Below are 26,576 nucleotides of genomic sequence, written 5' to 3' on the forward strand. Positions count from 1 at the left end.
TTTTTGGACTTTTGATATACACCTAGTAGAGGAATTGCAGGATCCAATGGCAGGTCTACCTTTAGATCCCTAAGTATTCTCCAGATCCCTAAGTATTCTCCATACTTCTTTCCAAAAGGGATGTGTTAGCTTGCATTCCCACCAGCTGTGTAGAAGTGTTCCCTTTTCTCCACATCCACGCCAACATTTGTAGTTTTGGGATTTTGTTATGTGAGCAACTCTTACTGGAGTTAGAATATTCCTTGCATTTAATCATCAGGGAAATGCAAGGAACATTCCTGATTCAGAGCTGGGAAGGTAGTGGAAGAAAGTGACCTACTCTGAAATAGGAGGGAGGGTGCAGGTCATGTGGAGATTAGGCAGGGAGAGAGAGCACCTGAGAGAGTCTTTCTTTTATGTCATCTATTTCTTCTGGAAAGTAGAATTCAGGATACATCTCAGGAGGAGGACTATGGAGGAGCAAGTGGAGGAGTTTCATAAGGTTCTGGACCAGATACTGTGGGGCACTGCAAAGGCTACTGACAAGGGAAGTTCAAGAGGGTCGAGCAAGCTGGAAAAAGGTGATACTGAAAGAATACCTCCAGTCAATAAAGGATGCTCAACTCTACTTCAGAATTCATTTACACAAAGTATTGTGTCAGGGAAAGGGTAGAGATGTGGCAGAAATGTTATAATTCGTAATTCCCAGAGTAGGAACCATTTTGTGATTAGAATTTCTCCTACTGAGTGTGTTTTTCAGGATTCCAAAGAATGCAGAGTTGAATTCATTGTTGTTTTTTATTTGGTGGTGGTGGAAAGTGTTTTATGAACATATTAATTAGATTGCAGTTCCAGTGCCCGACCTGATTCTGAAAATGCGAGATTTCCTATGCTGCCCTGAAATAACTCTTGAGTGACAAACAGAAGCTCTAAGATGTTTGCTTTGAATTTTATCTTCAAATGAATAAAAATCACAGTGGGAAGGGAAGGCAAAATGATTCAGCTTTGCTCCTTTTTTAATAGGAACCTTTCTGTGGTTTATGTTAGAATGTCACAAATCCATATATATGTAACCTGGTTTTACAGAAATGTCTTCAAAACCCTTGTGAAGTTCACTTGAAAGTGTCACTGATCTCTGGGAAACTTACTGGAAGTAACAAAGCATAATGTGACTTCAACCAGAACTGGTATAACCTAGTTTAAATATTTATAATCTTAAATTCTCTTTCATGGTTCCATGATAAATCAGGGGAAATGACAAACATATGATGTAAATTAAGGGATATTATTTTAAATAGCCTTATCATTTTATAGGCCATAAGAATAAACCCTAGAGGGTACCATGATGTTAGCCCATATTATGAACACCTATCATCTCTTCTCAGCTTCTCAACAGAGCTGCTTCTGTCCTATTCCTGGCATCCAGTGCTCACCATTCTTCTAGACAGGGCTTTCTTTGTGGGGGTTCTGATAAGGCTCTAAAACTCTAAATGGGGCGGGTCCTAGGCAGTCCTAGTCACTTGCCATGGAACTTCATTCTTCCTCTCCCTTGAGTTTCCATGCTTTTCTTTTCTAAATCTGAAAATTAGGGGGTTGACTGAATGATCACAGTGGTGCTCTAAAAATATGGGATCTAATTTATTTACTCTTTCTGTCTTATTTAGGCCCAATTGTCCTTTGAGTAAAGGTAATGCACAGAAACAATACACCTCCATCAACAAATTACTCCAGGACTAAGCTATGAAGCTTGTCTGAAGTATTCAGCTCCTCCTATAGGAAACTTAGCCTCTCAGCCTCAAGTATTTTGCTTAGTTCCCTTTCTGCAAAACTTAACTTTAAACGAGCAGTCCTTGGCATTGGTAAGACTGCAACTTGATGCCCATCAATGCTGACATCCACGGTACTTGAGAAAATAGATCTCACATGCAATTTGTGTGGTCCTCATGTCTTCCTCACTCTTCTTTTGATAAAAGTCTCAAGCCTTTCTTTTCTCATCTAGCCCCCATCTAGTCTAAAGAAAAAAATGTACAAAGTTGTCAATATCAGGAACCTTGTTGTTGGGTTGCTCAATAAATTTCAAACAGATAATTGGTATAATAATGGAGAGGCCTGTCCTATTCTGGAGAGGAAAGGAAAGGTAGCTCTAAAGGAAGGAAATATTTGTTGAAAAAAACTCTACTTTTTTACAAAATTATCCAGACAAGATTTGATTTTTGAGAGATGTTGAATGCAAAGTTACCTCAGGATGTCATCATTCGAAAGGCTCACCGTATAGTACGAGGTCTTCAATGCACAGCCTTTAGCTCCAAGGAACTTTTCTGTGACCAGGCTAGCCTTTGAGATGTTATGGTAATAAATCATATTCTGTTCTATTCATGGAAGTAGCCACCTTGACTAGTTTGTTCTACATTATACTCTAGGCCCTAGCATAGTGTTGTGCTTAATAGATATTTTATCATTTGTTTCTTAATGAACCTTGTGCACAAAAAAGGCTGGGTGACAATGATTATATGGCTATGAAATAATTTAATTGAATAACCATTTACATTTTCCAAATAATGTTATTATGCCATGTTTTGAGATGAGGCAGGGCTTATGGTTTAAAAATAGTAAAGATAATAAGAATAGATATCACATTTGAGAGGTTATTAACGCCAGCTATAGACTAACCTTTTCATAGACATTACCTAATTTAATCCTTCCAAAAATCCACATCAAAGACTTGTTATCTATTTACGAGATAGGTAAGCCTTCTAACAAGATAACAAGGGTGCCACCTTGTTATCTTGGGTATCTAACCTCTGTGATTCAGTTTCCCCACTTGTAAAATAGGAACAATAAATAGTTCTCAGTTCATAGAGTTGCTGTGAAGATTAAATGAGAAAACTGGTCAGGTGTGCAGAAGAGCTCCTTTCACTCAGTAAATGTTGCTATTGTTATTGTGCAGATTAGAAACTAGTCTGTGAATGGTTAACCAGGTTGCCTAGGGTAACTGAGTTGCTCAGTGGCAGGCCAGTTCCAACCTAGATCTTACCCCTTAGCTATAGGTTGCTTAGAGTACTAACCTGTCTCTTCTGAATTAGTTTCTTAGGTCTCAGCAGTATATACTTAGGGATAACACCTTGGGCTAAGTTTGAATGATGGTGGATTCTTACTTCCTTTTCATCTCTTGACTACAGCAAGAATCGCCTGTCCCTATGAAACTGCTGTGCTCTCCCACTGGAGTCTCAGCTCCTATCTCATACATAGCACCTGACACATAGTAGGTGCTCAATACATGTTTTAGGGTAAAAATTATGTTTTCAGTATTGCATCCTTAGAAGTTAATTCCTTCAGAATTAGTTTTAATTTTTTCAAGAGCTAGTGCTTGCTTTCCTGGATAGACCACATTTCTATAAAAATTTTCATCTTGAACATTAATAATTCCCACATCACTTGATCTCTGGTGCTTGGGGAGTTTAACTGAATTTGCAGAAGCAGCCATCATGCTGAATTTTGTTTATCTGCAAAATCCAAATGCTGTTGCTACAGATCACCTTGTCTAAGAGACTCTTCAAAACCAATAACCAGCTCGGTCTCTTTCACGTAGGGATCTTTCTTGCCTTGAAAATGTGGATGTTTTATCTTGCTGGCAAGACAAAAGTCTGCAAATTAACTCTGCAGCTGGTTCTGATGGTGCATTATGTCCCTTTCTGCATTTACAATATTTCTGTTACATTTTAATTACTTTTCATCACAGTAGATGATACGGTCCTCAGGACATAAACCAGCCCCCACGTGTGGCTCCTCTTTCCTCTTTTCATACATCTTTCACTGTTAAGCTAAGCTCTAAAAAAAGTCCTCTTCATAATATCTCTTCACTTGCCAAGAAAATGTATTGTCCCTGTACTGTATGAAGTACAGCATAAGGTTCTGTCTCCTCTGGACTCTGCCTTTCCAATCGCATTATGTAAGTGCTAGCCATTCTGAGTGTTAATGTTATTTCTCTTATTGTTTCAGCATACGTATTCTACATTTGAGTTTCTAAATATATTCACTCTTTAGTGGAATGGTGGGAATCACACATGCATATTTTGTTTTAATAGACTTCAGCTTTTAGAGCAGTTTTAGGTTCCCAGCAACATGCAGCAAAAGTTACAGGGATTTTCCATATACTCCCCACCCCCTGCGTACACACCCTCTCCCATTATCACGTCCTCCATCACAGTAGTATATTTGTTACAATTGATGAACCTACATCTACCTGTCATTATCCCCTGAAGTCCGTAATTTCCAATTGGGTTCACTTTTGGTATTGTACATTCCATGGGGTTTGAAAATGCATAATCTTTCTAGTGTCATACAGAGTAGCTTCAGTGCCCTAAAAACCCTCTGTGCTCTGCACATTCATTTCTCCCTCTGCCCTCCCCTGACATCTGTTTTTTCTTTTTTTCTGTCTCCAGAGTTTTGTCTCTTCTATACTGTCATATAGTTGGAATTATGCAGCATTTTCACCTTTTCAGACTGGCTTCTTTCACTAAATAATATGCATTTAACTTTCCCCCCACACCATCTTTTCATGGCTTGCTAGCTCATGTCTTTTGAGTGTTGAATAATATTCCCTTGTCTGGATGTACCACACTTTACTTCTCCACTCACCCATGGAAGAGCATACATCTCGCTTGCTTCCAGGTTTAGACAACTATGAATAAAGTTGCTGTAAACATTCATGGGAGGGATTTTGTGCCAACATAAGTTTTCAGCTCACTTGAAAAAATGCCAAGAAGCATGATGGCTGGACCATATGGGAAGAATATGTTTTGTTTGGGGGTAAGAAATTACTAAATTGTCTTCTGAAGTGGCTGGAGGATTTGCATTCCCACCAGCAATGAATAAGAAGTCTTGTTGTTTCATATCCTTCAAGAATATGGTATTGCCAGTACAAATACATGCTTTCAAGTTACAGAAACTTCCCTTTAAACAAAGCTGAGGCAATGACCGTGTATATAAAGTAGGCATGACAGCTTTTGATGAGCAGCTTTATATAAATGCTGCACCTTTTCAGAAGGGCTGGGGAAGCTGGAGCCCAACTCTTCAACAACCCTCTACATGGAGTGACCACCAACAGGATGGGCAAGCCTTTGACAGTGATTACTACAGGACTGTGGCCAGAATTCTTCAGGACTTTCTATATTCTGTCTTTTTTTTTTTTCCTTGACCCATGTACTAAACTTCAATAGATCTTTGTGAATGTTACAACAAATGGCTTTTTTAACTTACCCCTCAAAGCTCTCTGTAGGGGCCCCATCCTATCTTTCTTCTTCATTATTTAGTTCTCATGATTACCCAATAAGATTCCCCTTCTTTGGTTATACGAGTCTTCTCACTAGTCCCAAACACATGCATCTGATTCCTTACCTGTGAAGCTTCCACCCTCTGCTCTGCCTGTCTATCAAGTTCCCTCCCTCATAACTCAACATTTCCTCTCTTCCATGAAACTTTCTTTGACCTCAGATAGTTCGCTTCTTTGAAGTCACATGACCCCAAAAGGATTGCTCAATTTATTGTTTGATTATCTGCTGCCTGGCAACGTTCTCTAATTGACATGTGTATGAGCACTAAAACAAAAACATCCATATCTTATATACCTCTTGTCTTCTTCACAAACTTGGCTACATCAGACAGGGTTCATGTTGCAGAATACTGAGAGCCAGTGATGTGTTAACCTCGGAGGCAATCAGGATCATATCCTGTTCTTTCATTTATGAGCTGTATGACCTGGGGCAACTATATAGCTTACTTCTACCTCTTTTTCCTCATGTAGAAGGTGACGAATCATACCTCATCGTCTTGCTATAAGGATTAAATGAGATATAATATATAAAATGCTTAGTACAGTTCTTTTCAGAAAATAGGTGTCCCTTCTGTGGGATCTACCAGATTCTGTTGATTCTGAAGTAACAATGTCTTCTTAGACTTTTCTCATTAATACTCTGTTTTAGTTTTTCATTTTGCTATTGCTTTGACTTTAATTGTTTTTAAAAGAAGACATCAAGTGACTTCTCAGGAAAAATAGTCATATTCGAAATATCTAAAATCTTGAAATTTTGTATAAAAATAATTTCTCAGTTGATCCTTTGAAATGGGGAACACATACCATATTTTATTTGGAATATTAATCATGTCCATTAGCTACGATGACCATTAAAAATCTGAAGTTGCTTTGCACATTACAATAAAGTTTTATTCTTATCTTATTGTGAAAGAGCCTCAAGAACTATTTTGTTAGCACTGGGATTCTGGGAGATTAAAAAAAATGAACTGCAGTATTTTATATATCTGTATACTTTTTGGTTAGAGAGTACTTCGGAAAATGAACTCTAAGTTCATTCAGTGATTTAAGGACATAGAGCCATAGTTCTCACCACAGTAGAGGTAGTAAGGGTTGGATATTTTAAAGAAGGCAGTTGTATCATTTATCACAAATGTCTGCAAGAGTTCATGCAAAGAAATGCCAGTTCTCATTCTCTCATCCTAGTAATAAACAAAGAGTGTGAAAATCTGGACATTGAGGCATGGGTAGGGAGAGGAGGTAGTATATGTTTTGACAAAGCATTTGAGGGCCTCATAACTATCTCTCTTAGCAGGTAGGAATATTGAAAGGGAAAGAGCCCATTATTTATAACCACATTGGAATAATTTAGATTCAACTCTTATATTGACTGGCTACTTTTGAACAAATTATCTGGCTTCTATGAACCTCACTTTCCTCATTCATAAAAGAGAAATACAATAACACTAACTACCCATATTCGTGATAAGGATTCCATGAGATAATATATTATTTACTTAGTTAGTTTTTGTTTGGGAGGAATTTTTTGATGAGAATCTTCCTCCGTTAGCCAGCTGGTGTGCAATAGCTCAGTGCAGCCTCAAAATCTGGGCTCAAGCCATCCTCTTGCCTCAACCTCCCAAATAATTCTGCAAGTATAGGTGTGCACCACCATGCCTTGTTAATTTTTTTTTTAATAGAAACAGTTATTGCTATGTTGCTCAGGTCAGTCTAAAACTCCTGTCCTCAAGCAATTCTCTTTCCTCAGCCTCCAAAAGAGCTAGGATTATAGGCATGAGCCACCATGCCTGGCCTATTTATAAGTTATGTATAACTTATATGATGGAGGAAAGGCAAAGAGAAATAAAATATAATTTTCCTACTCACATGTATACAGTGAAATAACAAAAACAAATTCAATTATCTTAAAGATACCAGAATCTTTGTGGGGAAATGCCTTTGCTGAAAGAGGTATTTTAAAGATGCCATTGGGGTAGGAACAGAGTCCCTTGGGGGTTTGGCTGCAAGTAAGTGCCCTGGGGTTTGGCTGCAAGGTGCCCTGAGTGTGAAAGTTACTCTGCAAAATAGAGGGAGAATGTGGTGCTAATTAGAATGGTGGAAATGAGGAAGAGAGATTAGAAGAGAGGAGAGGAAGAGAAGAAGCTGCCAGGGTAGGCTGAGAAATGTATGCTCACTCCATAAACAGATCCCTCTCAGGGACAGGCGGGGGAAAGACCCCTTATGCATGCGTGTCTTATTTCAGGCCTGGGGAGGGCTGAAAGTAAGTGATTTTGGTGGTGTATGAATCAAAAATGAGCTGTGTTGTGCTGGCAGGAGAAGCCCATGTAGGCCTGCCCCAGGAAGTTATTAGAAATCTAAAGATGAGTTTGGGAACTCCTACTGGTCATGACATGAGGAAGTGAAAAAATTTTTGTTTAGATCTCAAAGGAGGCAGAAAGTCCATGAAGTCCAAGGTTATGCCAGATGGAAAATAAAGTTTTCGATAAGCTTCCTAGAAGCCAGTGTAAACCAGGAAGCTTCAATACAAATTCCAACGTCCATTAGATATAAATGACTCAGTGGCTCGGGGAAAGCACACGTACTTCTGATATAAAATCAAAAGTAAAATTTGTCCTAAGGTGCATAGAAAGAGAATGAGATATATTTGGAATTATTGTACCTGATCAGCTTAAGATATCTGATACATTTTTGTTCCCCCCACCCCCGCCGTCCCTTTCTTTCTTCATAAGTTTCTATGAAGATTGTAATATAGTCAGGAGCTCTTTGAAAATTGTAAATACTATTGTTAGTTCATAAGTAAAAGAAAGCCCATGTACTAGATTTCATTAACATATGATTAAGTAACTATTGAAGATACTGGGTGTTTGTAAAAGGATAATCTGAATAAAAAATATGTTCCTTATAAAAGATACGCCATGTCTTGCCAAATTGCCATTTTCAAGTTAAGAGGACAACATCGTCACCTGCTTTGAGACCTTTCTTAGCCCATTGTAGCACTAGACTTTAAAATCCTGACTCCTCGGCCATTTGTCATGATAGCAGTAGGAAAGGGTGACACTACCATATGTCACAACCTTAAGGACACCTGAATCTTTTAGGCAAATGTTATGAGTCTGTACATGGACTTTTGTTGTGGATGAGCGCGGAAGCATTAAGTCAAAATTCTGAGCAAGGCTGCTCCCAATGAGGTCTGTCAACTCACAAGATTGCTTCCCTAAGCCTGAAATGATTCAAGCACAAATTCAAGTGCTAAGGAAAATGAGAACCATGAAAATGATTAGGAAATGACACCCAGTCTGGAAGGACCTGCAGACGAATACCAACGCTCCTGGAATTTATGAAATCCTTTACATTTATGAGGCCAGGTCAACTAAATTGTTTTCTGAGGAATATGTGATATGGTTGTTATCTACTATCTGCCTAAAACAATTCCTTTAATGGCACAGGAAACAAACAATAACAACCCCTCCCCCCCCCAAAACCAGCAAAACCAAAAGCAATTACATAAAAATTTTTAAAAATGCAGATTGGGATTATACAACACAAGCACTGTGCATTTTATCATTTTCCTAACATTTCCTTTCTCCCAGCTTGGTGAATGGGCTATTTCATGTTGGCATTAAGAGTTTGTTGCCAAGACTAGAATAATCAAGTGTTTGACTTGGCCATGAGTAAAAGATGTTTGATTGACAAATGAGTTCATCTATATCCAACAGCTTTACCTTGAGAAAATCCACTACTTTGAAAGCAATAACACATCAAAGGAACTTTGAAGATTATGGCTCCTTCCCCCCCACTCCCTCAGAATCTGTTTTCATTCAGAGTCATAAGCGTCTCCTTTGGGTAATCTGTGTTGCTTGCGTTCTCTACCCCTTCTGTATCCTTGGTTTCTTCAGAGCTGCAATCAAGATAAGAACAAGATAAAAGAATATAAAAAAGAGTTCACTTCCAAGGGAATGGCCTCTCAGTACCTGATTCTTCATGCCAGTGCGTCACTGCTAAGTGCCCCAGAACTGCTGAGTGTAGTATTTAGGAAGCAACCATTATACCTCAGCCTTGCATCTGTTGTTCTTAAACTGAGATCCCGAATGCCTTTTGCACATGTGCTGAAATGAAATGATGTGTTTAGGAAGCTTAGACTCTCTTTCATTACCATGTTACCTTAATAAAAATCTTGACCAAAAGGCTTCAGGGAGGAGCAAGTTTTTGCTGCATATACGTGTATTGTGAACCTTACAGTGCTTGTGAAGAATGAAAATGGGTGCTTATTTCTTGGACATGTATGATTTAGTCTGTAACACAAATAACACTATTTCTCTTCTAAAGTACTAAACGTGAGATACCTTAATGTATTTTTATTCTTGGCTAATTTATTCAAAGGTGATCTTGACTAATCTATTATTTTGTTACTATGTCTAGTTGATTAATGTGTTTTTTCTTTCCTCTAATTCCAATCTACAAATTCTGTAGCTGTTAATTGTATTATTTAATCTAAGTCCACTAAAAACTATATTACTCATCTTTCTTGATTAAAGGTAACAATAGTATCAATGACTGAGCTTACTTTGGGTGGCAATTTGGCTAGCATTCTTCACTTGATATATTTTTCCTGAAGATTTGTAAGTTTTTGCGTATTTGTCAGTGTTGTAGAGTCGTGAAAGCAGTAACATTTAAAAGAACTGAACCTTGGTGAGTAGAAATGATAGAGCTAAAATAAACGGATCAAAGTCAGACTTCAAAAACATTTCAAGGAAGTCTCTCATCTGCACTGGCATTTTGTTTCAACACAGTTTGCACAATTTACAAATAAAATTTCCATTTTCCGTTACATATTTTCTATAAATATTAGAAAAATATATTCTTTGGCACCTGGATTTTAAAGTCTTCTTGAGTTATTAATCAGGTAGTTTTGCACGACATCCTCATTTATTAGACAGGCAGTGATATTTCTCATGGGCATCCACGTACTTTAAAATGTCCAGAAAATATTAGATTAATGCTGAGCTTCAAGAATATTCTCTTCCCCCATTATTTTCAGTTCTACTTTCACAGCTATGTAACTTGAACAAAGAATGCGGCTTTTTAGGAAGGGAAGGCTAGAAGATGTGCTATTTTGAGGGCACCACTAGCTGTGTCTTCACAGGAGGGCCATGATACATGAATACGTGCAGCCTCCAGGAAGCCATGTATGATATTCACAACCAAATAATAGTGTGTTAACCTCATTCACAGTAATCACAGATAATGTACTATTTGGATCTGTCATATGGCTTTGAAGATAAAATATGAAACCTATTTCAGAGATTTTGTATAACATCTTTGACTGCACTAATAGAACTAGAACAACCCAAAATAAGGATGTAATGAGTGCACTTGACCCTGTGTCATTCAGACCTCAGCTGGAGTATTGTGCTCTCTTCTAGCAGGAGACAAACTGAAGAGGACTCAGGAGAGTGATGAGGGAGGGAGCAAACTCGCACCTTGTCGCAGACAAAGTGGTTGAAGGACTGCTGTTGTTACGGGGAGAAAACGATGCAGCAATTGAAGGATAGGTACTTGGAAGACACAGGTTCTTTGCGACTGCTAAGGTGAAATGTAACTAACTAGCAGGTGCATCTGCAGCAAGAGCGATTATGCCCCAGAACGAGTCTGGGTGCTCTCCTAGACAGAACAGGCATTTCATGGCACATGGCCTGGATTGGTCCAAGTGGGGAAGAAGGGATGGACAGATATGCATTGTTTGGAAGGATCAAAAATCATAAGTCGATGATAACATTGTATTGATATGCTGAAATTTCTCCCTTTTCCCTTTGGTTTACAACTTTATATTTCATCCTTACTTCACTCTAGTTTTTGTTTGTTTATATCTCAGAACACTAAGCTATTCTTGATTCCTTTCTTCCTCTCCTTGAATGATGCATCCGTGTAGAAAATGCGTATCTTCTATAATGTAAATATATCTCCCATAATGTAAATAGTTTCCTGTCTCTTAGTAAACCTTTCTTTAAATGAATCATATGTTCAGTAATTCCCTACCATTTTAACCTGCCTTTACTTAATGATGTATAGCGTGATCTACTACCTTCTGAAGAAATGTAGAGAAAGATGAGAGGCTAACATACAGAATGCTGTTTCTTTTTGTTTTACAGAATTAAATACTGTCTAATATCAGTAAGTTTAGACCTTACTGTTGAATTGTACCAGTTTAAATTACATTTCTAGAGTTTCATGTCTTAAAATAAACCTTTTATTTTAAAGCAGTTTGGGATTGACAGAAAAATTACAAAGATTCTACAGGGAGTTTCCCCTCATCTACTTGCTTTCATATTGAAATCGTATGTGAGTATGATCTGTTGTTATAATCAGTGAATCAGTATCGATACATGAGTAGTAACTGAAGTCCACACTTATCCCTATATCCTTACAGTAGCCTCATCCGTCATGGTGTCCTGATCCATCCAGGATACTACATTGCTTTAGTTGTCCTATCTCCTTACAGTCTTCTTGGCTGTAGAAGTTGCTCAGATTTTCCTTGCTTTTGATGATGTTGACCGTTTGGAGGAGTACTGCTCAGGTATTTTGTAGGATGTCCCTTAATAGGGGTGTTATGATGGTTTTCTTATGATTAGATTCGGATTAGGGGGGAGAAAGACCAGAGTGGGTAAAGTGCCATTTTTCATCCCACTGTCAGCATGACTACGTGAACCTTGATCAACTAGATGACATGGTTTTGTTAGGGTTTTTTTTTTTAGCTATAAACTTATTCTTTTCCCTTGTTTTCCTTATTTTCATACTTTACTCTTTGGAAGGAGTTATGCTTCCTCTCCTTGAAGGCAGAATAGAGAAATCAAATGTTTGCAATTCTTTTCCATGGAAGATTTGCCTGTTCTCCCTCATCTACTTGATTATTTTATCCAGTTTTTTGTTTTTAATATATCGGTGGAAACTCATGGATATTTATTTAATACTTTGGGTTATATTGCAATATTACTTTATTGTACTGCTCAATTTGTTCTAGCTTTGGCTGTTGAGAGCTCTTTCATTTGGTTCTTGTGTTCCTTTGATATATCCTTCAAATTGTGCTGATTTTTCTTTTTTTTTTTTTGTCCTTGTTTTATTTTTCTTGGAAGCATTTTCATACTTTATGGCATTACAAGATGCTTGGGACTTGGCAATAATATACAGGATGCTCATAAAGTTCGTGTGCAGTTGACTATGTTAAACTCTTTTAATTGCATGCGAAGTTCATGTTCCCCTGTAGAATATCATTTTTATGGAAGAATGGTATTAAAAACGAACAGCTGAGTGCTAGATGTGTCGTTTCTTGCTAGTGGGGTGTCATTTCCTTTAGGCCAGGGGTGTCCAACCTATAGCTGTGGGCCCCCTGCTGATTTTTTGAGGTCTTTTAAAAATTTATCTGTGGTGTTGGATATCACAAAAAGTATGTCTGGACTTTTTTCCCCCCTAAAAACCTTTTGTTAGTGTTTGTACATTTAATGTGTGGCCCAAGACAACTCTCATTCTCCCAGTGTGCAGCAGAGAGAAAAAAAAATAGATTGAGCGCCCCTATTCTAGGCCTTCTTGGCTGAAAGAGCAAGGAAATAAATTTGTGTATACTAACTTGTATGTATGTGTATATATATGTACATACATATAGAGAGAGAGACATACATATCTATAAATATTTATGTATGTAGCCATCTGGATGGATGGATGGATAGATGGATAAGCCTGAGTTCATACTGATGTTTCCAACTCCACTCCATCACTACAGGCATCGTCCTGGCTTCTTCCTCTTGGTTACTTGTAACCTTCCATTCTAACTGTAAGATCCTCCACCACCTCCACCTAATTTTTCAATTCTAGTGAAGTTCTTCCATTTATCCTGATTGACATGGGAGTACATAAATAGAAGCTGAATTTTTCTCAAAGCCTTAGATAAATTCAGTGTTATTTGTCCCCCTGTTCATTTTTACCTTGAAACTACTACAACCTTAAAATGTCCCCGAATTTCTTTTTGTACATCAAGATTTATATTGTTTACAGTAATCAGGGACATGGATAATGGAAGTTCTCAGGTCTTTCCACAATGCCCATTTATCAATTGTTTCAGCTTCTTTTCTAACCAGCATAAACCCTGTATGACAACTATATGGATAATAAGAAAATTGGCTAACTTGACTTTTACTTTCTTTACTTACAAATGTCTAATTTTTCTGGAAAGACACCAATGGACCACATGTTGGCTGTCTCCTGCTGTTTGTTCAGGGAGAGGAGAAAATTTCTTTATTCACTGTTAGCAATCAGTTGTTGGCCATACTCTGATTTACGTGCCTCTGGTGGACACTTAATTTTGCATTAGATTGAAAGCTAACATAGAAAACATGGAACATAAAAACCATAAGGCTTAAGAACATGCTTGTTTCCCCTTGTACTACCCAGCAGGATCTTTACAGTCTAAGAATTTAGAAAACTAAAACAACAGCAAAAAATAGGAAAAAAACCCCCATGTTTTCTCACTCAGTCCAGAAAGAAGAAATAAAGTATGAACATAATATTTAGGGGAGGCAAAGTGGTCCGTGGATTAAGTTGATCACTGATACCCTTTATAACTGCAGCTCCCCCAACCTTTGCCACACCCTGACATCCCCCCCTCATGGCCACTTACCTCATTTCTATTCACCGTTTTTTCACCATTCCTTTGTATACACTAAAGATGAAGTGCTGTGCAAAATCAGGCATGGTTTTTCCCCACATGGAATTTAAATCAAGTGGAATGGATCAAATTCTACACACCCACACCCACACACACACATGCACACACGTATGTGTGCGTACACATACACCCCCACACAAAGGCACACTGAGGCAGATGGTATGGAGAGATGTGCACGTGAGTTCAGAAGCCTATGAGGGTTGTTTTTGTTTTTGTTTTTGTTCCTGATCAGGGAGATCAGGAATGGTTTTCCTGAGGAGCAGCTAAGCTGGGATTTGAAGGGTCAATAAGAATTAGCCAGGAGAAGACAGAAGAGAAAGAGAACACTCTGTGGTGAAGGAACAAGTGGTTCTGGCCGGGTGCGGTGTCTCAGGCCTGTAATCCTAGCACTGTGGGAGGCCAAGGCAGGTGGATTGCTTGAGCTCATGGGTTTGAGACCAGCCTGAGCTAGAGAGCAAGACCCCTGTCTTTACTAAAAATACAAAAAAACTGAGGCAAGAGGATCACTCGAGCCCAAGAGTTGGAGGTTGCTGTGAGCTATGATGTCACCATGGCACTCTACCCAGGGTGACAGCTTGAGACTTTGTTTCAAAAAAACACAAGTGGTTCATATAAAGGAAGCCACAAGAGCAGGGAGTGGAGAAGGGCTGGCACAGAGGAAGCAGATGTGTGGCCCTAGCCCACCTAGGCCTTGGCAGCTGGGCTAAAGATCTTTATGTTACCTTGAGAGTGATGGACAGCAACAGCTTTTCTAGGATCAGGAATATCTTTCCTAGCCCTGGCGTGGTGGCTTACACCTGTAATCCTAGCCTTTTCAGAAGCCAAGGCTGGTGGATTGCTTGAGCTCAGGAGTTTGAGACCAGCCTGAACAAGACGGCATTCTCCCCAGGGAGACAGACTGAGATTCTGTCTAAAAAAAAAAAAAAAGAGAGAGAGACAGAGAAACATTTCCCTCTTATGTTTCTCTGAAAGTCAAAATCTGACCCGTCTTTTTAAAAAATCAAACACTACCTATGCAAGCTGCTGACACTCCCTGTCCAATCTGGTTAGAAAAGATCATTTTGGCTAAGAGGGAGAGAGTTGCTTAACTCACCCGCATTTGTGTGTGTGTTTGTATTTATATATAAAATCTTATGTTCACATTTGATTTTCCTAGTGGCATTAGAAAAAAGCACAACTTGTCTCATCGTGTCCTTTTTAAGTTTTGTTTTCCATCTCCTTTTCTCTCTTCATTGTCCTCTAATGTCACAGCTGTCTCCCTACTACTCACGCAGTCTACATCTCTTTATTCTGAGAGGGAGGGAGATGTCCCAGGGGGTGAAGAAGCACCATGAGGCAGAGCATACGAGAGCGAAAACCAGGGAGGGGCAGCTGTGACATGCGGAGCCCCTGTCTGGAGCCTTCAGCCACCTCGTCACTCTGACATCTTCCTTGAAGCTGAGGAGTGTCTGTTACTTTCCCTTCCCTGGGCCGGAGTTCTTTCACCCCCAATGACAAAAGCTGCAATCACTTCCTGCCTGGGCTCCAGGCAGTAACGTGTAAATGGTGTACAGGCTGCCACCCTGAGCACCCCCTCCATGCTGTCCTCTTCCTTCTACACATCCTTTGTACCCAATTTTACAACCTTGAGAGCCACGGCAGCTGCACCCTGTGGTGGGAAGCGCTTTGCATCTCCGTCACCAAATGTGTCATTCTGCTTTGTTGTCAGCCTTGGTCCCCTCTGTTCCCTCTGCCCAGTGCGTTCCCCACCCCACCCCACTGCCTGGTGTGACCCACCTCCTCCCACAAGCCTCATCTGAAGGTTGTCTCTTCGTGGAAGACTCCGCCCCTCACCTGGGTTGTGACCAAGGCTCTGGGTCCTCTGCAGACTGTGCACCCCTGTCCTCTGTTTCAAGAACCACTTCTCACATCGGACCGCACACCTTTTCTCTTCTCTGTCTCCCTCAAAAGACTGGGAGTGTCCTGAGATCTTCTTGTCATCTCTGCCCCATTCATTGTACACCCTAACACTCAGCATAGCTCCCCCTACTTGGTGCCAGACAGATGTTTCTTTGATTAATGAATTTATCTTTATTCCTCTCCTTTTCTGGTCAGTTTCTCCTTTTCTGGCACTTGCAATTTGGCTAAGTGCTCATTTGGCTAAGCAGAGCTCTAACTAGTGAAAGTGTCCTCTAGCCAGTCTCACCACAAAGAAAATGTGTTTTTTCCTGACTCTGGTGTCTCCAAGTTTTTCCCTGCGCTCATGTGTTTGTACAAGGCACATAATACTGTGGACTGAACAGACAAGACCACAGAGGGCAACCCTGCATGGCTCTGAGACTGCTTAGTGATGATCCATGGGAGCGTGTCTCTCACTTCCAAGTTCATGTTAGACACTTACCCAGTCAGCTTGCCCTGAGCCAACAGAAGTTGTATTTCTGATTCCCGCAGATCATTTCTCATGCTGTTCCTTGTAGATCATTTCTCATGCTGTTCCTTTCATGTGAAACCCTCTTCCTGTCTCCCCTGACTGGGTCATAATAAAGATGCTAAGTGTTTACCTTGAGCCAGGCACTATGCTAAGATCTGTATTTAACTAATTTCACTTAATCTTCATGAATTCCTTTGAGATAGGTCTAAGTATAGGAAAAGTAAAGCCCAAATAGCTAAGTAATTTACCCAAGCTCATGTGACTTGTAAGTGGCGGAGCTAATATTTGAACCCAGGCCCTGTGAAGCTAATGGTCCCTCCTTCCACACCACATGGTCCCTACTTCCTCTTCTGCATTTCTAGGACCAACTTCTCAATTTTGTTGGTTTTTTATTTTTCTTTTCTTTTTTTTTTTTTTTTTTTTGTTTTTGAGACAAAGTCTCCCTCTGTTGCCCTGGGTAGAGTGCCTTGACATCAGAGCTCATAGTAACCTCAAACTTGTATACTCAAGCCATCTCCTGCCTCTGCCTCCCGAGTAGCTACGACTATAGGCACCTGCCAGGACAGCTGGCTATTTTTTCTATTTTAAGTAGAGATGGGGTCTTACTCTAGCTCAGGCTGGTCTCAAGCTCCTGAGCTCAAGTAATCCATCTGCCTGGGCCTCCCAGACTACTAGGATTACAGGTGTGAGCCACAGTGCCTGGCCCCATCTTCTCAATTTTGTTTTGCTTCATTGATCCATTTTGCAATGGACCCTTTTCAAGGACTCTGTATTTTGGAGCACTCGCTTGTCACTTATCATTGTCTATATTCTTATATCCTGTATCTTTTCATGTGTATATCTTGTATCTCCTCTAAAAAGGAAATATTGGGAATTTTCTGCTTTGTAATTTCCTCTCCCTGAGAGATGGTTGTCCCTTGCTGGTTCAGAGTCAGGTTCAGGCAGGCTTCTTAGGTTTAAATTCTGGCCCTCCTCTGTACTAGCTGGATCAGCTTGAGCAAGTTTCTTCACTTTTCTGTGCCCCCTTTTTTGTATCTATACAATAGGGCAAGTATTAATATATATCTCAGGGGGTTGCTGTGAAGATTGAATGAATTAACGCTGCCAAGGCACTTACAGAACTGCGTGTGGTACATAATGACCACTCAGGAAAGGTCACTCAAAATTTCCTTGGCGTTTGCAGGAGTCTTTCCATCCTAAGGGTGTCCCTACATCTCTGTAGAATGACTCTTTCAGAATATCTTTTCCAGGGCTACTGTGGCTACTGGGAATTACATTCTTATTTCAGAGTTATAACAGCTAGTGTGGGCTTTTATTTGCTTTTTCTCTTTCTACCAATGAATCCTGCTGCTTCAACCCTGGGTAACTGAAATGTTGTGAAATCTTTTTCCACTCGCATGTCTATGAGGCTGAAATTCCTCTGGGGTTTTTGCTAAGCACTTCATGTGGTCCCCCTCCTCCTCTGTCCTCAGGCTGAGATCATCTGCTCACCGGCATGCCTGACAATGGTTGCCACCCCAGCCAGCCACTCCTCAGTCACCTGGCAATGCCCAGAGCGGCTGTGCCAGCTGAGAGCCCTCTGGCAACACAGTTTGGATTCAGCAAAATGACAGGTTTCTGATATTCTTCCTCCAGGTTTGTTGCCAAATCACTTGCCCTTTACCTCTTATCAATAGCTAAACACCACTGAAAGGGAAATTAGGAAGAGCTTCTGGGTCAATCACGATCCCTGATTTCATAAAATGGTTAAGATGCATCTTAGATATCTCCCAATAACATTCCTTATTGTCCCGAGGATTTGGCTCCACTGAGATATAGCTACCAGGTGAGAAAGGGAGAAATAGGGATTTTTTCTAGCACAGAGAAAATAGAAAATAAGATGTTTTCTTTGACCACCAATATCAGTGTCCTGTTAAAAGTTCTGCTTTGCTCAATCCTAGGGACCTCTGCTGACCCATATCAATTTAACCATATCCCCGAAGTCCCCAGCAATTTTTGCATTATTCCACTTACTCATGGTTATTTACCGTTAATCTAAAAATATCTCTTTTCAATAATAATGTCAGCAACTCACAATTATTTACCAGTTTACCAGGCTCTGGATTAAGCCACCGTTAATGAATGTAGAAATGCAGGGATACAGGAGAAGATGGTCAAGTCAGTTTTAAGGTTCTCAGATCCATATTAGTGTTTTTCTTCATTATATATATACCGAGGAATTTTTCTAAAACAGGACTCAACTAGGTAAATGGACATTTAAAATCATCATGACTGACAAAGAGAAAATAAAGCATTGTTTTTTGAAACTAGCTATTATTCTAATGATTTCCATCCCAGGGGTTTACTTGGAAATGAATTTCCATCTACAACATCTTCATTTGTCTTCTCATTTTCATGCAATTTGAAAGGGTTCGTTTCCTTACCTGGGAGAACATCCTGACCAAATCTCACAGGATTGGCCAAGGCATTCTGATTTTACAGGCAAATTTACATCTTACCATTTCAGGAAGTGTTTCCCTCACTCCTGTTTTTTCAAAGTGGCTTATTATATAATATAGAGACCTCAGACATTCCTTCCTTGACACCTAATCTATGTACAATTTTAGATCAGATAGAAGATCTGATTTTATAAGAACGGGCTGTTTCCCTTTTGTCTAGTAGAGAAGGTTTAAACACATGTCCCCCTAATGGCCAGTCAATGAATTCTCCCATTTTATAGGCAGATGCTTAGATCCATCTCTGAGAAAGAAGACTTCCGGCTTCCTCAGCATTCTCCAACCTTTCTACATTTTTATTGGCTTATGAGGTAGAGATAAATTGATGCCAGGAGGAAAGTAGTAAAATAATCAGCAGTCAGAAAGTGCAAAAAATCAGGATGCAAACACGTCCAGTGTTCACTGTCAGCATGTTTATTCTTTTAAAATATTGCAATAGTGACAGCATATTACTAATGTACACCTTTCTAAACGTCATTACCATATGTCAACGAACATGTGTCTTCATCTTTATATTTTGCATTTTTCCAATTTCCAAAATCAAAAGCTAATTATAATTTAATAAATAAGCAAAAACCTCTATTAATTATCACTTACAAGATCTGGAAAGGGTGACTTGATTTACCAGGCCAAGAAATTTACTTTAGACGGGTGAATAATTTTAAGCCAGAACATGCTTGTTCTAATTGAACAAATTACAAAACAGAGTTAGTAGCTTGTTAATTACAAGAATATTCCCATTACTCGGTCAGGTGTTTTAGTTAAGGCAGGCAAAGTTATACTGCCTTAACAGACAATCCCCCTGTGGGTGTGGGAATGGGCCAGTAGTCTCCATGTGATCACTTACAGCAACACGTCCAGGTAAACCACAGGTGTCTTCAATCCCCATGATAGAAGACAAGGCTAGAGATCTAAACAATATTAATTAGATGCTTCCAGGAGAAAAGTGTATCATGTTTCATTTTTCAAATCAATGCAACTTTGTTAACCTTGAAGAGACAGGGTAGTACGATTTTCCTATGAGGTCAGGAGACAAAAACTGGAAATCGGTTGAAACATCTGCCATAATTTGTAAGTGAGAATTATAGTATTTATACTGCCATGCTTTTCAAAATCTTTTGCTTAAATTTTTTCAACAGCTTCCCAGAACCCTGAGGCTGTTGATAAAACTCAAACTCTTTAGTTGGGGCTTTTGGCCATAAGGAGCTCAGCTCTTGCCCCTCTGACCAGCTCCCTTTCTCTTCCTCTTTGCCATGTCCCAGAAGGCTCTCTGGGAACTTAGTGTGGCCCGTTTCCTGCTGGCTTTCCCTGACTTTGCACACAGTTTATCTGGTGGCTCCAAATCTGAGGATTGGACTATTGATTGCTGTGGCCCCTCCTCTGAGCTGCATTAATACCCTGTGCAAATTTTAACATATTTCTTACCAGGTTATGACAAGCTATTTACCTGTCTTTCCTCCCCATTAAAGATGGAAAGTGCCAAAAAGCAGGAACCAGATCTCACTTCTATTGGTATCACCAAAAGAGAATGTAATCCAGAATTGAGACTCAATACGCACCAATACATACTGGTTGAATGAATGAATGAACAAATGAACAAATAAATGGGTTTTACCTGCCTTGCTCTACCTGATGGTTCATATTTTCAGGGTAGTATGTTTCTTTACACTTTGTACATCCTATAAGACATACAACGGATATTTCATGGAGTAGGTTCACAGTTAATGCTTAAATGAATTGAATCTACCTATAGGTTTTTTTTTTTTTTTTTTTTGCAGTTTTTGGCTGGGGCTAGGCTTGAACCCACCACCTCTGGCATATGGGGCCAGCGCCCTACTCCTTTGAGCCACAGGTACCACCCATCTACCTATAGTTTTATACTAGGAATAGATTGATTTCATTAGATTGAAATAAAGATTATGCTAGACTGTTTGGAACCATGAATGGAGTCCTTCATAAACCACATCTGGGACTGATTTTCATGGACTGATTAAACTCTATATTCCTTCTGGGTATCTGCTCCCAGGGCCTCTGTGCCATATACTAAACCAAATATTTAGCAAACGTTGTCTGCAAACAAGGCTCCCTCTGTGCTTTGGAAACCCTTTCAAATGCAGTGGACCCTCTGCACAGTTGGCCACCCAAAGAAGGATAACAATCTGATTGACTTATGGAGGTAGACAGCTTAAGGAACTAGGCCCACTGTACTGATGTGTACATGTGGTTCATGTCCAGTCTATGAAAATTAGGTCAACTTAAGGGCATGGTCAGCTATGGGGGTCCTATGTGATACGCCATTCCTTTCACCATAAATCTAATTAAGACTTAAAATTGCAGCAATTCATTGGTCTTAGGTCAAGAAATGGATAATTTTAAAAGGTGTCATATGACTTCATTTATATGTAAATTAATTCCACTTGCTTTTGGTGGAGAAATGAACAAAGTGAATGTATGTCTTTTGGAAAGAACATGATCGATCCTTGGTGACATCAATCCAGAAAGCAAACAAAAGCTTTTCTTGAGTGATATAAGAAATTTCTCAAATTTTTCTAAGGTTATCTAGAAAAACTTTCAATTTATTTTATCCTTTCTAATCAGCATTTTACCAAAATATTCAATATTGTGGAAACATGCTTATGAGCTATCAGCTATAGTTTACCTTTAAGGTTGTGGGTGAAATGTTTTTACATCCAAAAGTTCATGTAATTAATTTGAAATAAAAAAAATAAAAATGGGCAAAAAATGTTTCACGTAGAACAACCAGAGTCATTGATGCTCATAACTACAGCTTATGTCCAACAAAGCCACTGGAGGCTTAGGTCCTTTGAAATTAATAGCATAAAACCCCTCCAAACAAACATTTACATTTTTTTCTATTAATGTCACTAAGCAAAGTCTATGTAATAAATAAAACCATTTCTTTTCTTTTTAAGAACATTATAATGAATCACACATATCCATAGACCCCAAATTACTGGGAATTATAATATAGCTCATGTGAATTACCATTATATTATTCTCAAGTTTTCTTTTTTTCTTCACTTTTTGCACTTTTTGCACTTTTTTTTTTTTTGCACTTTTTGGCCAGGGCCAGGCTTGAATGTGCCACCCCTGATATATGGGGCCGGAGCCCTACTCCTTGAGCCGTAGGTGCTGCCCTTTTTTTTTCTTTTTCTAGAAAGAATCTCACTCTGTTGCCCTGGGTAGAGTGCTGTAGTATAATTCTAGCTCACCGAAACCTCAAACTCTTGGGCTCAAGTGATCCTCTTGTCTCAGGGTCCTGAGTAGCTGAATCTGCAGGTGCCCACCACAGCACCTGGCTACTTTTTTCTATTTTTAGTAGAGACCAAGTTCTCAGCTCTTGCTCAGGCTGGTCTGGAGCTCCTGAGCTCAAGCAATCCTCCTGTCTTGTCCTCCCAGAGTGCTAGGATTATAGGCGTGAGCCACCACACCCAGCTGTGAAGTTTTCTGTTTATTTGAAAACTGCTAGAGTAAATAGCATAATGGGCACATATATTCTGGACTTGTTATTTTTTTGCAATGAATGTTTTTACTTATAAGTCATTGAACAAGTAAGTAGTCTTGTAAGATGAAGCATGGACCTGCCCGGTGTTCAGAATTTGCCTTCATGTGCATGGTATCATTGTTAATAGATTCATTTAGTAAGCAAAGTAACTGAAGTCTTAAGTAGTTTTCTCATGATCACAGAGCACAGATCCATGATTTGATGATTTCTGGCTCGTGCTCTTTCTCTTTTCTCCTATTATCGTCATCAGTCAAGCCTGAACTTAGTTTTTGTAAAGAAAAGTAACTAGCTGGTCATCTAAGGTTCAGCACCCCTACACATATATACTTACATGGCTTAGACTTAAGGGAAATCCATGTGTTTTCTTAATTACATTTTGACACTTGGATACTCATATCATCTCTTTGACGTTTTATATATAATATGAATGGAGTAACATTTGTACCCTGGAGTCCGCCTGCACACGGTCATCATCCTAACACGACTGGCCCAGCAAGGAGCTAAGCGCTTCTCTGACTTTCTCATGGAGATTTTCGTGCCAAAAGAAATTAAACATGTATGCCTGGTGTCTGGAAGAGTAGCCTGGAGTTATGGTATCAGCTGCAAATTTTTTAGCACCTCCAATTTTATCTTAAAAATCGATGTCTTCAATCCTTGCTTTTCTATATTTGTTTCGACATAGGAATGTTATTTTTTCAACGTTTTTGGCCTTGGATCCTCTTCTACAATTCTCTGTCATCTGCATATTACTGCTTGAGCGGTATAACCTTATGTATAGAAAATACTTTTTCCCCCCAGTGCATTTATATCCAAATGAAGAAACAGTAGGCTGTCCCTGGATATCTGCATGGCTCTCTCCCTTCCATGCTTTGCCCCAAAGTTACTTCACCATAGTACGTTCTACGCATCAGATTGAGAACTGTCCTCTTTATCCCCAATTTTTCTCTGCTGTGCTTATCACGTTCCAATTTACCTTATCTTTATTTATTTTGTTTACTATTTGTAATTTCTCACTGAGCTCCAGAAGAAAAGGAATTTGGTCTCTTTTGTGTCTAGAACAACACTTAGTGTGTAATAGATGTTCAATAAAGATCTGTAGGAAGAAAAATGGACAAATGATTTGCAATAAACCTGAAAATACACCTTGTTTGGCAATATTCCTAAAGCGTATGGCTCCTATGCAACTTGGTGTACGCTCTCTAGTGCCAGCAATAATATTTCATATGAAATGCACATCATTTTATAAAGAAGTGGGGCATTAATGTCATTAGACCTTTCCTACTGGAAGAGGTGACCCTTGGTACTGCTGGGATCCTTCCTTCTGTAAGTTCTCATTTTCCTTGATGTGTTCATTGCCTTGTTAGTTTATAGGGTACTTTGCTTCCTGGCAAATGTAGCAATGCTGATTTGTATTTAGATTTATGTAGTTCAGTGTTTAGTTTATATATGTCCACATTTCTGTATTAGCTAATTTTTTAATAAAGCGCCTGATTTCTCAGGATACACAGCTAAAAGAATGGTCTACCACCTGTGGTTAGGGTAACTCACAGGACATGCATTAAGACTTTACTCTACAAACTGTCACTGTATTTTAAGCATCGGAGACAGTGAAAAGGGCTGGCTGGAGTGTTTCGCCCTGCTTAGGGCTAAAGCTCTGTGGCTTTTAGACAGTCAGTCACCAAAGGTAACAGAGTTGCCATGTAAAAATTTCACATCTGAAGATGATAATGTGGCAAGAAAATAAAACCCACCTTGTGATATCATTGGAATAAATCCTCCACCACTGTAGAGGGCGAGGAAGGATAATATAAATTGCAAATTTATGTAAAATCAGGATAAATGGTATTTTCAATAGTTATTACAACATTGCTTGAAATGATATAAATGGCCTTAGGATAAAATTATAAGTCATCACTCATACAAAGTTTAATTTTAGAATACTCTGTATTTTAAGACTAGATGTAACAAAAATCCTCATGGCGTTTACTCTTGAGGGACCTTGAGAGGTAGTGAACAAGGAGTGTTAGATCAAAGACTTTTCTGCTCCCCCAAAGTTGACTTACTTCAGTATTTTGCTCCTATTCTTTTTATTGCATCATTCTAGTTTACTGTGTTGAACATAGAAACAGGATCCTAAAGTCTCTGCAGTCAAGCATGACTGCCTTATCTTTGTAAAGTGAGACCTGCTTCCACCAGAAACCCCTACACTTGCTTCCTGGTCCACCTTCCAGGCAGGTTCAGTTGTGTTCCTTTCACAATGGAGACTCCCAGCAACCTGCCAATCACTGAATTAGGAATCACAGCCTTCTCTATGAGTGCTTTTACTTACATTCTGTTAGACTTGCCTTACTGGTATTTTTCCTCAAATTCAGTCTTCGTTCTTGGTGCGCATTTCTGAAAATAATTAAAAAATTAGAGTCTGGGATTAAATAGTCTGAGTACAAGCCAACATTTCTAATCCTTAATTTCCTCCTCTATGAAATGGAGGGGGACAAGGGACAATCACAGTACCTATTTTATAAGGTTGTTGTAAAGATTCAAGAACACGTGAAGCCCTTGGAATAGCAGCTAGCACGCTGTAAGCGACTATCAAATACTGGTCGTCATACTCAGAAACAAGTGGAGTCCAACCTCAGGGGTACAATGGTACAATGTCATAAGCATGGACTTCACCTTGTGCATTGTCATTTGTTAGCTCTATGGACTTAGGATCTGAGACTCAGTTTCCCCACCTCCATGATGGGGACAATAATAACTGTTCTACGAGATGTTTGTGAAAATCTAATAAAGTTTCTGTGAACTCATCTATCCTGGCACCTGGCATATAGGACTTGTAAACCATGTCCCTTCTCCTTTGCTGTGCCTCCTTAGGGATGTCAGGAGCAGTGAAGAAGCCACTGTGTGTACACTTAGTGGCCAATATTTAAGGAACTACAGTTCTTATTCTATCCTTCTTTCTCTTTGTCACAAACTTGGTAATGACATAGTGCTGCAGGAGGGGCTGCTAGAGGGAAAGTTTAACCATTTTAGAAGCTTTAGTTTCTCCAGTTACACGTTGTAATGCTTGTCTTGCCTTTTCTTTATTAAACAATAATCTACTATACTGGTTCCTAAAAATATTAAGTGTAGCTGTTAATCTTTCTCTGTTCATGGCATAAAATACTCTATGTATCTATTGGAAAAGTCTCACCAAGCACTCATTTACAAGTTGCTCAAAATGTTATATGTTATAAAAACGTACATGTTCTTTCAGAAATTGTCCCAAAGAACTCCCTATATTTAGACTAGACTGGGGGACTGGAGACAAACCCGTGAAAAGTGTTTCGGTTATAAATCTTACTACTGTTTTTGAATTTTATGAAGCACCTGGTAAGTTGCTGAACAGCTTGCTGATGAGGAAGAGGAGACTTGCTCATTCTCTTGAAACGAAAAGTACAAAGTGTTTCCCCAGTGGTTAGGGAAGGGGATCACAGAGGAGTGCACTGTTGCCATGGATACCCCCACGTGCTTCTCTTGGGGGATGGCAAAAAGTTGAGGGATGATGCCTTCTTTCTCACCTCCTAAAATGTCTTTCCCAGTTTTCTGTGGTGAGAGAGAATGAAACAGCAGTCATACCTAACAGTTGGTGAAACAGTTATATGGGGGTGGGGGAAAGTGAGGGGCCTGGGATGCGTCACAAAGATGTACATATGGAAGGGGGGGGAAGAGAGGGAAGGGGGAGAGAGAGAGAGAGACAGTTGATTAAATGAAAGTATGCCTATCTACAGAAAGAATATACTCCCCAGTTGATACGAAGTGAAGTATATACCTTGATAAACAGTATTCCTCAGGGGAGAAAGTTGGGACAATTGCTTTAGACAAACAACCCTTCAAAAGATGTCAGGCCCAAAGAATTTCTGAGAAAATGTTTTCAAACTTTCAGGGAGCAAATAGTATCTTATTTAATTTTTTTTTGTAGTTTATGAAAAGAAAATCAGCTTTATGATTTATTGTATAAAATAGACCTAACTGTAATAGGAACTCCCTTAGCCAGTCTTATTAATAAAGAGATAAAATTCTAAGTATATCATTGGTAAATTGAATCCTGCATTTTGTTAAAAACTTCGTACTTGTATCAA

The sequence above is a fragment of the Otolemur garnettii genome, unplaced genomic scaffold (genome assembly GCF_000181295.1).
Source record: "Otolemur garnettii isolate 467f Iridium unplaced genomic scaffold, OtoGar3 scaffold00005, whole genome shotgun sequence".
Classification (NCBI taxonomy): Eukaryota; Metazoa; Chordata; class Mammalia; order Primates; family Galagidae; genus Otolemur; species Otolemur garnettii.